Source organism: Liolophura sinensis, chromosome 9 (genome assembly GCF_032854445.1).
Source record: "Liolophura sinensis isolate JHLJ2023 chromosome 9, CUHK_Ljap_v2, whole genome shotgun sequence".
Lineage (NCBI taxonomy): Eukaryota > Metazoa > Mollusca > Polyplacophora > Chitonida > Chitonidae > Liolophura > Liolophura sinensis.
In genome coordinates, this window is record NC_088303.1 from 10,723,623 (window position 1) to 10,737,557 (window position 13,935).

At 38.2% G+C, this 13,935-nt stretch overlaps 1 protein-coding gene across 2 annotated transcripts in view; it reads left to right on the forward strand.

The window, feature by feature from the left end:
* The first annotated feature begins 5,219 nt into the window (after window positions 1–5,219).
* Window positions 5,220–13,935, forward strand: part of LOC135475156 (tripartite motif-containing protein 2-like) — a 58,716-nt gene continuing 50,000 nt past the window's right edge. Inside the window, exons 1-2 of one of the 2 annotated variants that reach the window (XM_064754932.1) lie at window positions 5,246–5,285; window positions 11,810–11,965. The gene's annotated coding sequence lies outside the window, so the exon portion shown is untranslated. Of the gene's footprint in view, window positions 5,286–11,809; window positions 11,966–13,935 lie in introns of both variants that reach the window. The other variant, XM_064754931.1, reaches the window with a different exon arrangement.

The following is a 13,935-nucleotide window of genomic DNA, read 5'->3' on the forward strand; positions in this document are numbered from 1 at the left end:
AATAGCAAACTTTGTTCAGAAACCAAAACCTAAAACAAACTTATTGATGAATGCGGATTAAATATAGTTCCGCGGTAGGAGACAAGTGATGAGGCTAAGCCTAAACAACGTGCGTGCCCACAGACCCCCATTAATTTTCCATAAGCGACAATGTGAACGTTTAGGGCTGTAGCTCAGTCCCAAACATTCCGTGGCAAATAAGCTTTGGTGCATACCTGACCCAGCCTGTGAGAAAGAAGTCATAAAAATCTTGACATAGGTTGACCGTCAAAATCTGGACCTTTCTATGCCAGCAGGTGGGAGAGGTGCCTAGCAACGCCAAGGGGACATCATTCGCAGCCTCATCACCACCTGTCTCCTTGTGTCTTCTCGCCCAGAATTTCAGACTTTCATCAATAAAACTCATACCTGCCCAAAGATGAGACAATTTCCAGGATTTTGATACCAAGCATGCACCTGTACATCAAAAACGGCAGGCTGCCAGCAAAAAAGACTTTACACCCGAAAATACACAGAATTACATTCCCTTCCCAAAAACGGAAGTTGTTATGGGGGTCTGTGTCCACGTACGTCTCACGTGCTCCACAGGTCAAGCTTGTCTATTGGTGGCAGTGATGTATAGAGAATGGTAGAGAGCGACGCATGCGCTGTAAGGAGAATGACTACATATATCCAGACTTCCATGACGTTGTGTTGTCTGTGTACCTTGGACTGATGTTGTCACTGAACCTTGAAGACTTCCAACACACGGAAGCCTGTCTTCAATTTAAGACACCAAAATGATACTGAATCTTATTCGCTACCGATTAAATGTTCAAACAGCACAGGTTATCTCAGGTTGCACACTGGGCGTTAGTCAGTTCCCACCAAACCAGCCATTAAGATGGATCTGGGGATATCACATGTACGTTTAGAGAAATCCCTGTAAAGCAAATGTTAAGCGTGCACATGAACAGTGTATACGCACATGGGTCTAGAACTATTTAAAATATCGCATGTTTATAAAGAATATAAAGGGGCACTCTCTGTGGCCTTCTCTATCGCAACCTTCAAATAAAATTCGAAAGAAAACAATTACCAGTAATCGTCTCCAAACACATGGCAGTATTTAAGGTCTGTGAGTTTGCCTTGTGGTGTCTTGTCATTTCCCAATATTATTAGTTCCTCATCGCGTTACATAAATGTGTTTTAAAATCACCTTTCCTCTATACTAGAAGCGACTGGGTAAAATTCAAGCCTTTCTTTATATGTGCACGGTATTCTAAATAATTCCAAATCCATGTGTGTGTAAGTCGCCATGGCTGGATTTGAACACACTACCGAGTAAATAACTCGGTCAGTCATGCAATGGAGAAATCGATTTGGCTTTACAAAAAGTAGGCCTATAGAAGATGTACAAAACTATTTCACAAAGTTTACTCTCCATCTCCGTCAGTTATTAACAGCTATATAATAGTTCAAAAATGCAATAAAACAAATATGAATACCCAGATATTAAAGTGCAAAACTATTGTTTATAGGGACTAAATGATCTTCTACATACTTTCTACTTTTTCACCATATTACTGGCCGTTGTCGTATAAGTGAGATAAAACACGAACCAAATAAATAAATAAATAAATATACTCTTCTTGCTTTCTTGGAAAATGTGCCTAGGGAACCCATAAATGGACACTTACATCTTTTTTGTTTTCAGATATTTATGTCCAAGAAAAATAGTTCGTATTTTTAAAGTAACATTAATTACCATTAATATTTCTGATAATTTTAGTAACTTCATGACAAAAAAATAAATTGTTTGGTTATTCATAGTAAAAAAAGACTAGGTTGAAGAAACAGTAATCCATTCAGAGTTTCGTTATGCAGTATGGTTCAAATACATGTGGATGGCGCGTAATTTGCCACTATTTAGGCATTTACATGAACAATTGGAATAAAACCCTAGCCGAGGCAAATTGACATTGCAGTAGATTATCCTGTTCAATGTAGCACACATATTCTATTAATTCAAAGACTGCATTAGACTAACATGATATTTTTTGGAATGGTATATACAATATTATGTTATTGTGACTATTATGAATATTATGACTACTTTCTAGCATTACTCAGACAACACTTTTATTAAAAGTAACAAATTATCCTTTGCTTGCGTTTTCGCTGTATGCTGTAGTCTTTTATGAAGTAGGGTCTGTGTAGGAGGATATAGTAGTATCCGCGAAGACCTAATTATCTACTTTCCTGCGGCGCCGGAGGCGTACAGAAATCCTTTAAGGGCCGACTGGAACTGATAAGATACGCCGTCTGGTCAAAATACATATTGTGCACAGTTATTCTCGCCGATATTTCTCATAAGCCTTGATTTCTGGTCATAAAATCAGCACAAAAGGTGAGCAATACTAGGCATCTCTCCTAAATGTCAGATAGTAGATAAATATTTATGGGGTAATAACCGGTGATAAGCGGAGCTCTGGTGGAGTTGTGTCTATCAGTATCGGTATTGACTATGACGTGTGCCGTTATAGTCACTACCTAAGACTGCCTTACTGGTTATAAATGAGCCTTCGAGCGTGAAGGAAATAATTTTCCCTATCGGACTAACTACACCCGAAGAAACCATGCAGTAAACTAAAGGAACCACATTTTAAATAGCATGGTTTATCTATGGCGTAATGCCCAAGACAGTTCACTTCGGTATTATTTTGCAATGTGGAAATAGTACATGTGCATACATGTATAACGTTTTCACACATGTAGAGATACATCGAAGCTCTTAGATATATGTATATATGTTCACTTCGGGGGAGGGGAGGGGGGTAGATCCAGGATCAATATTGGCCCGGATCACACCTCAGACCTTAAAAGAGGAAGGTGTAACTTCCTCCTCACTTGGCGTTCAGCATTAAGGGCATAGTGCAACGACCAGTTGACCCGTATCAGTATAATGGCTTAGGCTGGGCCGCTAACTTGCCTTCTGTAAATCGTCTCAGTGAAGCAGCACTAGATAAAAAAGGGGCAGAAATTCGTTCTGCAACAAGGAGGCACATTACATGCACTCTAAGGATTCCTTTGTTGTCATATGACTGAAAAAATTGTTAAGTACCACGTTAAACCCCAAGCACTCTGTCACTCACTCATATTTAATTTATAGGTATTTGCAAATATGTACGTATTTGACGTATTTGACGTATTTGCATAATCCTCTTGTACATATGAAGGGTCTATAATTAGAGAAGAAACATGGAAACGTCCTGCCATAATTCAAATGTTGACTTTGACAAGGAAATTGTCTTTTTTAAAAGTCACATAAACAGGCCAGATTATCAGCCGCTTTGTTTCTCTAGGAAGGACAGATCGGGCCGAGGATGTTCCGTCGCCCTGCCATTGAAGCACAACCTAGGTAATTAAAGCTAGGTGGTTACAGGATATACCATATGTCCTAACGCAACTCCTGAGCAATCTCTCTTTTCGGCCTTTTAGAAACATCCAATTTTCAAAAAATGTAAAACATGTACGCCTAGTGAGCTTACATGAAGTTAAACAAGTCAAGGCCGTTTAAACAATTACCTTACCTTACCTTTTCCGCTCTAATAACAGAGAAAAGACACTGCGTTTGTGTCCATGTGGCAATGGAATTCACTCACATCTGGGATCGGATTAGGCCTTCCACAACAATATAATGGATTGGTGTTTCGCCCAAGAGCAAGCGGCCTAAAGCATCTAAAGCCGTAAAACCTTTTCTGCAAAGTTGCTAAAATAGAGACAGACAGACAAACAAGTAAATGCCGGTAAAACAATGAACTCCTTGGCGGAGAGCAGGACAGTCTAGCTCACGTATAGGGAAGCCAGAACAAGGCTCAAAGAAGAATGAAATCAGTGAATGAAATCAAATATTGAAAATTCCTTGTCCGATTTATTTATTTATTTATTTATTTATTTATTTATTTATTTATTTATTTATTTATTTATTTATTTATTTATTTATTTATTTATTTCACTGGTGTTTTACGCCGTACTCAAGAATATTTCACTTATACGACGGCGGCCAGCATTATGGTGGGAGGAAACCGGGCAGAGCCGGAGGGAAACCCACGACCATCTGCGGGTTACTGGCAAACCTTCCCACGTACACCTTGTTCGAGAATCAAGTGCTAAAAACATGATACTGCATGGCGTGTTGATCAGCCATGAATGTGGCGAATCTAAATATTACTGAACCAAAAGTGTACTTTTTCAAAAAGTGTGTTTGAAAATATTTTTGTATGGTGGGTATTTGGAACAAACTTTTGGTATTTATCGTTGTTTCATAATAACGTTCTGAATAAGGATGTGATGCTTGTCTAATAAATTTAATTGGATGTAACCTTTTTGTTTATATCGAAACATATGCATTTAACCTGAATTATGATAATATTTATGAACATATTAAAAATATAAATATGATCCAAATTGAGGTTTAATTCATTTGTTAGCTGAAAACAACAAATTCTAGTGCAAAAATATTTATTAAACCTGTGTTACATCCTCATTTTTTAAATTATTAAACAAAGACTATAAATACCAAACACCCAACATACAAAAATTATTTTCAAGTGTCTTTTTCTCCCTCAGGAAAAATCGGAAAAATTATTGAAGACCATATTTAGGAATAACTTTTTGCTTTCTTTCATCTGAACGTTATGTCATTTTTATGTTTTCTCCACCTTTAAAATGATGGTTTCCTGTAACCAGCTGGAGGCTGAAATATATTACCTTACCGGAACTTCAGAGTAGTTATGTGTGTCGTGGTACATCGACATTTTTCAGAATTCTTAAGCGTTACTCAGTGATTCTGTTCTGTTTTCTCCATCACCAAACCTTAATAGTTTGAGAAGGTCAACATCACGATATCCACCAGAAGTAATTTGTATGAGGAGATCGTCTGACACATAAACAGGGGGAAACAACTGTTGCGGACCTATTTGTTGTGCTCTAAGATGCCTTTAGAGTAACTTCCCTTATACCATTTTGACATTTTGTAGTAGGCCTATTTAGAATTTTCTGTCGAGTTGACTGCTACTTGTCTTTTCTTGCTTTTGTGTTCAAAGGTTTGATTAAATGGTATCTCTTTATCCCCCCAAAAATGGTTTGGTTGAAGATGTTCTCAACGTTATTCACTTAGTGTTCATAAAGGCTACGGTAGTGAGCCCCCAGTGACGAGTGTCCGTAGCTCTAAATGGCGACTGGTTCGTTGCTATGATGTAAACTGATGTCATAATTTATGGAGGATGCTTTGGAAATAGAAGGTAAATTTAGGCTTTCCTGTCCCACATGTATCCATTGACTTCAGTTTTTGCCACACCACCCAATATAATCCATTATTATTCTATTTGAGATCCAGTATTAACTGTTTTTCTTGACGTGCCGTTGTTGTTGTTGTTGTTGTTGTTAATCTCTACTGCGATTGTGACCTTCTTAAGACTGACAACTCTGATTTATTTCCTGTCTGGCGCTATTGTCACCAGACTTTACTCAGTTGTTATTTTCACCGTAAAATATGAGGAATTTGTTGCATGTAGATTCACAGTCGATGACACCCCCTCTAAGTTCTGTAACGCTTTCTAATGACTCCTTTATGAATTCCAGTTTTCATACTCATACTAGGCCAAATGTTTGATTGAATAACTCACTGCATATTGGTCGCGTGTTGATTTTTGATGGAGTAAAACGTTGTTGAAACTTATTGCCAAACCAAAAGTTTGAGCAATCTTGGACTAGTGAGTCAAATGCAAGGTGTGAATTGGGGTAACTATGACGGCATGTCAGGTACACTTAAATCACTTCCAGTCAAGTTTTTTTTCACTTCATTAAATGCAAGTGCATGTACTAGTTTCCTCCACCTAGACTTGTGGGCTCTGCAAGAAGAGTAAAAAAGCCTCCTGAAGGTCCGTCAAATTCCAGAGAAATCTGGATATTAGATGGGAATGGTTTCAACAAATAAGGAATACAAACCTTTCACATTTATTGACGCCTACTGGTAATAATCAGATCCCATTGTACTCTGCACACTTCATGTGAGATAAACAGAGTGCAGCAGAGATGATCAGATGTATTTGTTTGTCCCCAAGAGATTCTGCACCATTTCATTGTTGACAACAACTTAATCAGGTTGATGCTCAGGGTTCTGTTATTTCATTACGTATAAGTACATTGTGTCATCAGCTAGTAATCTTGGGTTTCTAACCCTTAACCCTACACCCACTTCACCCACATTTGTCTGTTCGCACTACAGGAACTTTCAATTTAACCAGTCAAAGTGGACTTGTACCTGCCTTACCAAAATGGGTTAACACCTGCCATTGTCAGAATTTATTAGCTCTTCAAGGAGCTTCTCATGTAACCAATGCTCATGAGCTTATACTCCGCTAGGTTACCTGTATACTTCAATGGGTACTGACCGGCCCGGATAGCACAGTTGGTAGAGCGTCCGCTTCGGGACCGGTAGATCCAGGATCAATCCTTGATCGAGTCACACCTAAGACTTCAAAAGAGGAAGTTGTAACTTCCTCGCTTGGCGTTCAGCATGAAGGGGATAGTGCAACGACTGGTTGACCCGTATCAGTATAATGGCTCGGGCGGGGCGGCTTACTTGCCTTCGGTAAGTCGTCTCAGTGAAGCAGCACTAAATAAAAGAGCGGTGGAAATCTGTCCTGCTACAAGGAGGCACGTTACACGTACATGCACCCTAAAGATTCCTTCGTCGTCATATGACTGAAAAATTGTTGAGTACGATGTTAAACCCCAAGCACTCACTCACTCAATGGGTACTAGAATTCAGACGGTAAGGACTTTTCTTGTCACATCCAGAATCAACTACAAACTGGGACAAAGTATTTTGATATTTTGATTGGAAAAAAAATCATCTGTTCAGATACATGACCTGTCAATGGGTACGCCAATTCGGCTGGCAAGAATCACTGACTGCCTGAGTTTGGATGCAAATAACTACGTATACACAATGTACCAAAAAATGACTGAAACCTTGGTCTTTCTGTCGCCTGAGGCTATCAATTTTCTCACCCGTGTTGATAAACTACCCCTTACCTTTTTAAGGTGTACTAGAGGTATACTTAAGGCGCATCTGAGGTGTACCATTGGGGTGTAGTATATCTGCACTATTGAAGGTGTATCTGAGGCACTGCCAATTATGTAAATTAGTACCTCAAGCACACCTACAGTACACCTCAGTGGAGGTGTACCTTGTAAATATTAGGTAAAAAATATGATGCCTGAGGTGTTTCTGAGGTATAGCTGAGGTACATATTTATGGGCAAGGTGGATGTATACTGTTTTCACTTTTATGTTGATAAAAAGCGCAGTTTGAAAGCACATGCTGTTCTTTCTTTACATCATCTGTATACTTCAGCTGACTTATAACAACAGTGATATACATTTACAAGAGGCCTTCTAGCTGTTTGATAAGAATTTAGTACTACTCCTTTTCTAAGCCTTTTAGAACTGTTTATGTTTCCAAACATGTTACAAATTCTGTCCCAGGAAGCATCAATCAGTGTATAATTGGGTTGTTTTCCCATAGCCTGGAATATATATGCACCCTGTTCAGAGCAGCCATCTTCAGGGGCAATAATCAGGGGCAGATATATCCGTGCTCTGTGATTGGTCAGTATTTGCGTACTGAATGTCATTATAGGGTGAGACAAAGGCTTATGCACCTCATGCCCTCAAGAAACAATTTTCTTTCAGACAAAATATTTGTGATTTTGTACTCGCCATTTTATCTGAAGTCAAATGTAAATCTGATTTCTTGTTTTAAAACTTAAAAAAAGTGGCTGAGTTGTAACTGAGATACATGACCACTAAATTATGACAAAGTGTTCTTCTCAGTGTTGATTTTTTCTGAGGTGTTTTTGAGGTACATTATCTCGTATTCAAAAACCACTCAAAAGCTTTCAAAGTTTCTAAGGTGTACCTGAGGTACATCTTCAAAGTGCTGATTTTTACCAAGTCTCTGAGGTATAGTATATGGCTGGAATGTACTACATGTACACTACACCTCAGATAATATAGAATGGGTGTACACCTCACCCATACCTCGCGTAAAGCCCATATACACCTCATCTATACCTCACACTGAGGTGTACACCTCATGTCTGTAAGGGACATGTAGCGGTAATCAGTACTTGTAATACATTTATTTGAGGAGCTAGCTGTTTCTGTGTTAGGAGCTTGTTGATCAGAGCTGTATGCTTGCTGACATGTACATGTACATGTATGTATGTATGTATGTATGTATGTATGTAATTACAATGGTGGCATCTTGACTTACCCCCTGTTATGGTGACACATAAGGCTACAGTACATGCACATAAAACACAAAAGTACATGTATGTAACTACAGTGGTAGCCTTGCTGACTATAGTAGGCCTACTGTACCAGCTGTTATGCTATTATGTTGTACAGTGTTTCATAACACTATGTGCATGTAAATGCTTGTAGGCACAGGTGCTTGTGCTTTTTGAAATGACTGAGATGCTGATTTGCAATCAGTGTGTTTACAGTAGGTGTTAACTGATATTTAATTAGAGGTTTTAATCACACTTTGTCTGCAAGCATGACCTAAACAATTAGGTCTAAAGGTTATTTTACATTAGGCAGCACCCCTCTCTGGTCAATGAATGTAGTCTCATCTTAGCCAGTAACGGTACTAACTTATGAACTGCTGGCCTGTTACACCATGTACAGTTCTAATCACAGCCAACAGTAAACTGTTTTATGCTCTATAAGTTTAATACCCCACTTTACAAATTTATAATGTTTCAAGGGCATCACACATGCATGAACTGAACGTGTGCAATGATGAAAAACATTCTGCCGTGTCTGTCATACCATAGGAAGTGTGACATACATGTAAATGAAAACTTTTACCTGTAATTCTTTCTGTGATTTAAGGTATTGCATGAATTTACATTTTCTGCATTGCCTTACATGAAAGCTTCATCCAATATTGTTCTATAAGAGGCTTTCATCCATGGAAAACGTCAGAACTATTGCACAAGAAAATGGAGATATTTAACCCTAGCTACACAGCTGCAGTACATATGGACCAAAACTACATGAAATGCATTTGATGGACAGCATGAATGTACAAGGGTTAAAGGTGTTAGGCTCTTGTCCAATAGAATTAAAGTGAAGGCTGCATGATCGTACATTTATGTCTGTACATGTACCTACAGCTGTAACAAGTACACTGTAAAGTGTATAAGTTGATGTACATGTACATGGAAAAGAAGAACAAGCTGTAATGTGTATTTATGTAAGTTAATGTACCTGTACATGTAAGAGGTACATGTACACACTGTAATGTGTACAAGTTTAGTAACGTTCCATACATGTAAAGAAGTACTCACTTTAATGTGCACAAGTTTAATAATATAACACTCAGGTATGTATGTGTTAGTTTACCTGTAAATGTAGGAAGTACACTCTGTAATGTGTGTGTCCTGTGAGTTAATGTACATATAAGAAGTGCCTGCTGTAATTTGTATGAGTTAATGTACAATATACCAGTTAATAGAAGAAGTACACTCTGTGATGTGTACAAGTTTAATGATGCACCCGTATATGCGAGAACTACACACTGTAATGTGCATGAGATAATATACCAGTACATGTAGGAAGTATACACTGTAATGTGCATGAATTAATATACCAGTACATGTAGGAAGTATACACTGTAATGTGCATGAGTTTATATACCAGTACATGTAGGAAGTATAAGCTGTAATGTGCATGAATTGATACAATTCAACCATGGGGACTTGGTAATCTAATAAACCACCTGAAAACAGGTTCTATTTTAACAGGTTCATTACAGCAGGTATCAATTAAGGACTTGACTCTCTGCATATTAAATTAAGTGCATCATTGCTGTTCTGATAACCTTTCTGGTTAGGGGTTAGCTGATGGCATATCTGTATGTAGCCTACTTTAATATACAGTGTTTAATGATAGACTTAGTATGTGTACAAGTATGGTAGTCATGGTTATCACTGTGTATACTACTAGTGTGACCAGTTTCAAATCTTATACCCACAACACTTCCACATAGGAACCTTCTAGGTGTAACAAACTGCTGTATAAGTGTCAATCATTCAGTCAGTCAAATTTGGCGGCATTTTAACATGGACAGTTCACAAGATGAGTAGCGGACACCTTCAGACTTCTGTGAGACTTAGCAGCTTTTGTGTATTTTGCACTTGTTTAAAAGTATTTTACTATTAAACTGCCTTTGTTTGCAAACATTTGTATTGTGTAGTGGATATATGTACTCGCACTTGTACATTAAGGTTTGAAAGTGTGTTTCAATATGTTCTTAACTTCAATATTAATTAGATTGAAATGTATAAAATATAATATACATGTATATATACACATGTATGCCATGAAGGTTTATATTAATATGATTTGATGATCAAAAAACTTTCGGACTAATCCAGTCATTTTGCATGGTCAGTTGAGCAGTTTGTCTGGAATTGTTTGCAGTTTTTAGAAAAGTAGGTTTACACACAGACTGTGCAGCATGTGTATGAGGTGGACTCATGATGATATCTGTATATATAGAAAACATAATATAGTCATGTGCAATATTTACATTTAAAATAAGAGGTGCAAGTTTCATTTGTCTGTTATGACATTTCTTGATTCTGATTAAATTTGTTCCCTTGGTGTTAAACCCCTTGGCACTCTAATATGTGTGTAATCTACTTCACTTTGTGGCTGCATCCGCACCCTTGTTTTGGCATGTGTACAGGAATGTGAAGATTGCCAGACCTTGGCCAGTTGCCTGTGGCATCTGTTGTACATGTGCATGTATCAATATCATTACTATTGTCAGCACCTCTCAATCCTGTCTCTACCTGAGAAAACCAGTTATGGTCTGGGTACCCCACATCTAGGAGTGAGTGAGTGAGTGCTTGGGGTTTAACGTCGTACTCAACAATTTTTCAGTCATATGACGACGAAGGAATCATTAGGGTGCATGCACGTGTAATGTGCCTCCTTGTTGCAGGACGGATTTCCACCGCTGTTTTATTTAGTGCTGCTTCACTGAGACGACTTACCGAAGGCAAGTAAGCCGCCCCGCCCGAGCCATTATACTGATATGGGTCAACCAGTCGTTGCACTATCCCCTTCATGCTGAACGCCAAGGGAGGAAGTTACAACTTCCTCTTTTAAAGTCTTAGGTGTGACTCGACCAAGGATTGATCCTGGATCTACCGGTCCCGAAGCGGACGCTCTACCAACTGTGCTATCCGGGCCGGTCCCCACATCTAGGATCATTCTGGCCTGATGATCAAATCCCACTTCGGACACCATATTGCTTGTTCACAGCATATCAGTTATGAGTGTGTATGCCAGCAAAAAAATATTAAATTGTCGTCAGTGGCTAATGCAGTATTCATGCTATACCTTCCTGTAGTCATGTACAAGAGATGTAAAACAGATGCATCATTTCAGACATTCCCAAGATGCCTGAAGCCACACTCCAGCTGATGGGCCCTTGACTGCCAAGGTTGCAGGATGAGCTTCATTTCCTGCTAGTTTGGCTGTACATAACATTACTTCAGAAGTTAAGTTTTCGTTGGTCTTGGTCTGTTACTTTAACCCATCCTGTGTGTAAAATATATTACCTTTGGTATATTTTATATATACATAAAACCACAACAAAAAAAAGAAATTTACAAATAATGTGTATGTATATACTGATACATCTCCATATGTACATTATGTATTAATGCTATGCACCAAGAACAAAGGAGGAAGGACAAACAAGGACGCCAGCTCATGCTGGCTTCTTCTCCAGCCATACATGTATGTGGGAAGGTCTGCCATCAACATCTGGATGGGCGTGGGTTTCCATGGTTTTTGCCCGGTTTCCTCCCACCTTAATGCTGGCCGCTGTTGTGTAAGTGAAATACAATGCACTATTCCCTAATGCACCACTCCTAATTACTATACCTAAATGCATTCATGTACAATATTAAAATATTATGAATGGTTGCATGTTTATTAGTTACTAGTTCTGCCTATATTTACTGTATTCCTGCATGACTGATGTGTCATGTGCACAATGCTAGGTAGTCAGTTTGTAAACATTCGTATAAACATCCTACTACATTCTGAGTCATGTCTGCCCAGAAGTGCCTAAACACTTAACACAGACCATGCGTCAGCACAACAAAGGCTGCAATGACTGAAACACACATTAACCTTCTTTATTGAACACAGATCAGTAATAGGGTATTTGAGGATATGATATTGTAGCTGGAAGTATTTGGCTGTTTTGAAACCTGTTGGCAAGTTTTGAAGACATTCTAATTTCTGGAAAGATTTTTTTTTTCTTTTTTTTTTTTTTACCTCATTTACATGTAAGTAAATATGTACTGATAATGCTTTCTATGTGTACTACTGTACCTGTACATGTATGCAAGCCACATTTGGTGTATGTTTAATCATGCTTAACAGTTTGTTTATATTGTCATTGGGTAATGCTTGTTTATATTCAGGCTGCTTGTATATCTACAGTTACAGAGTGCAATGAGTGTTTGCTGTCCCAGCCACTATGTGGCACACTGTCCTCAGCTTGCCAGTTGTGCATTTACATGAACTTTTGATTTAATGATTAAGGCATGAATTCATCCAGATTTGCGAAATGCAGAGTAGGTTATGAAGTCTTCTTGTAATTTCAGTCATGATCTTGTCATAACGAGATAGAAAACCTAAGTGAAATCTAGTGCTTTGTAAGCATGGTTGTTGCCATGACGACTAGTACTTTAAAGGAGAACAAGCGTTCTTTGTTGACAAGATTAATTACATTGAAGACTTTATTGATAATTGGCATACCTGGATTCAAGAGGCTGTTGCCATGGAAACCTGCAAACAATGCAAATCGTGTTGTGTTTGAATTTCTGAGAACTCCAAGACGACCTTGTGCTAGAGATGTGGCAGTGAGTGTACATACATTTAGGGTACAGTACATATTGTGATTATTTGTGGCACATGTACTAGCACGGTATGTATTTAAGATGTGCATGTAAACGTCTGCATTACATGTAAGAGTACATGTATATAAAACAAACACATTTACAGGTACATGTATGACAGAGAAAATTAGATGGACAATGAATGGAATAATCTAAGGAACATTGTAAAGACCCAGTTAACTACTTACAAACTGTATGTCCGAATTGGTGTGGCAATATTCTGAGCAATTTGCTTGTGTTTTAATCACGCATTTTTAGTACTCCATTTGAAATCATTCCGAACATGTTCAGTATATTTGCTGATGCAGAATAGTTTTTATGATAACATCATTACAGCTATGACGTGTGAATAATCACATGTGGGTAAGAGAATTATTCTGTTTGGACAACAGCTATTTTGATATACATAAAAAGTGGTTTGTTTTCATTGATTTTTCAAGTCTTGCAGTTGTTGTGGAAATGCATAATCCATTGCATTGTGAAAATGAGCTGAGAATCCCAGACTGCTATGTGTGTAGGCTGCCTCTGTGTGGACTGTTTTCACAGCCCATGCTCTTGTACATAATGGATCACAGTAAGACGAGGGTATTGTTTTATGCATAAGAACCATTTGTGTCCATGTTCTCAATTTACATTTTACTGGATGTTGATGCTGTACACCGCCTTTAAGATGCCTCTGTTTACCAATATGTACATGTATACATATGTACTCTGTTCCAGTTGGTAGGTCTTGTATATTTTTAGGGGATTGGCCAATCAATTTAGATGTGTTAATCACCGGAGTCGTACAAGAACATCTCACTTAGTATTCATTTGTGATCACCTCCTTTGCTGGAGGAAACCAGAAGTAAACAACCAGCCTTTGGCAAATAACTGATAAACTTCCCCACAT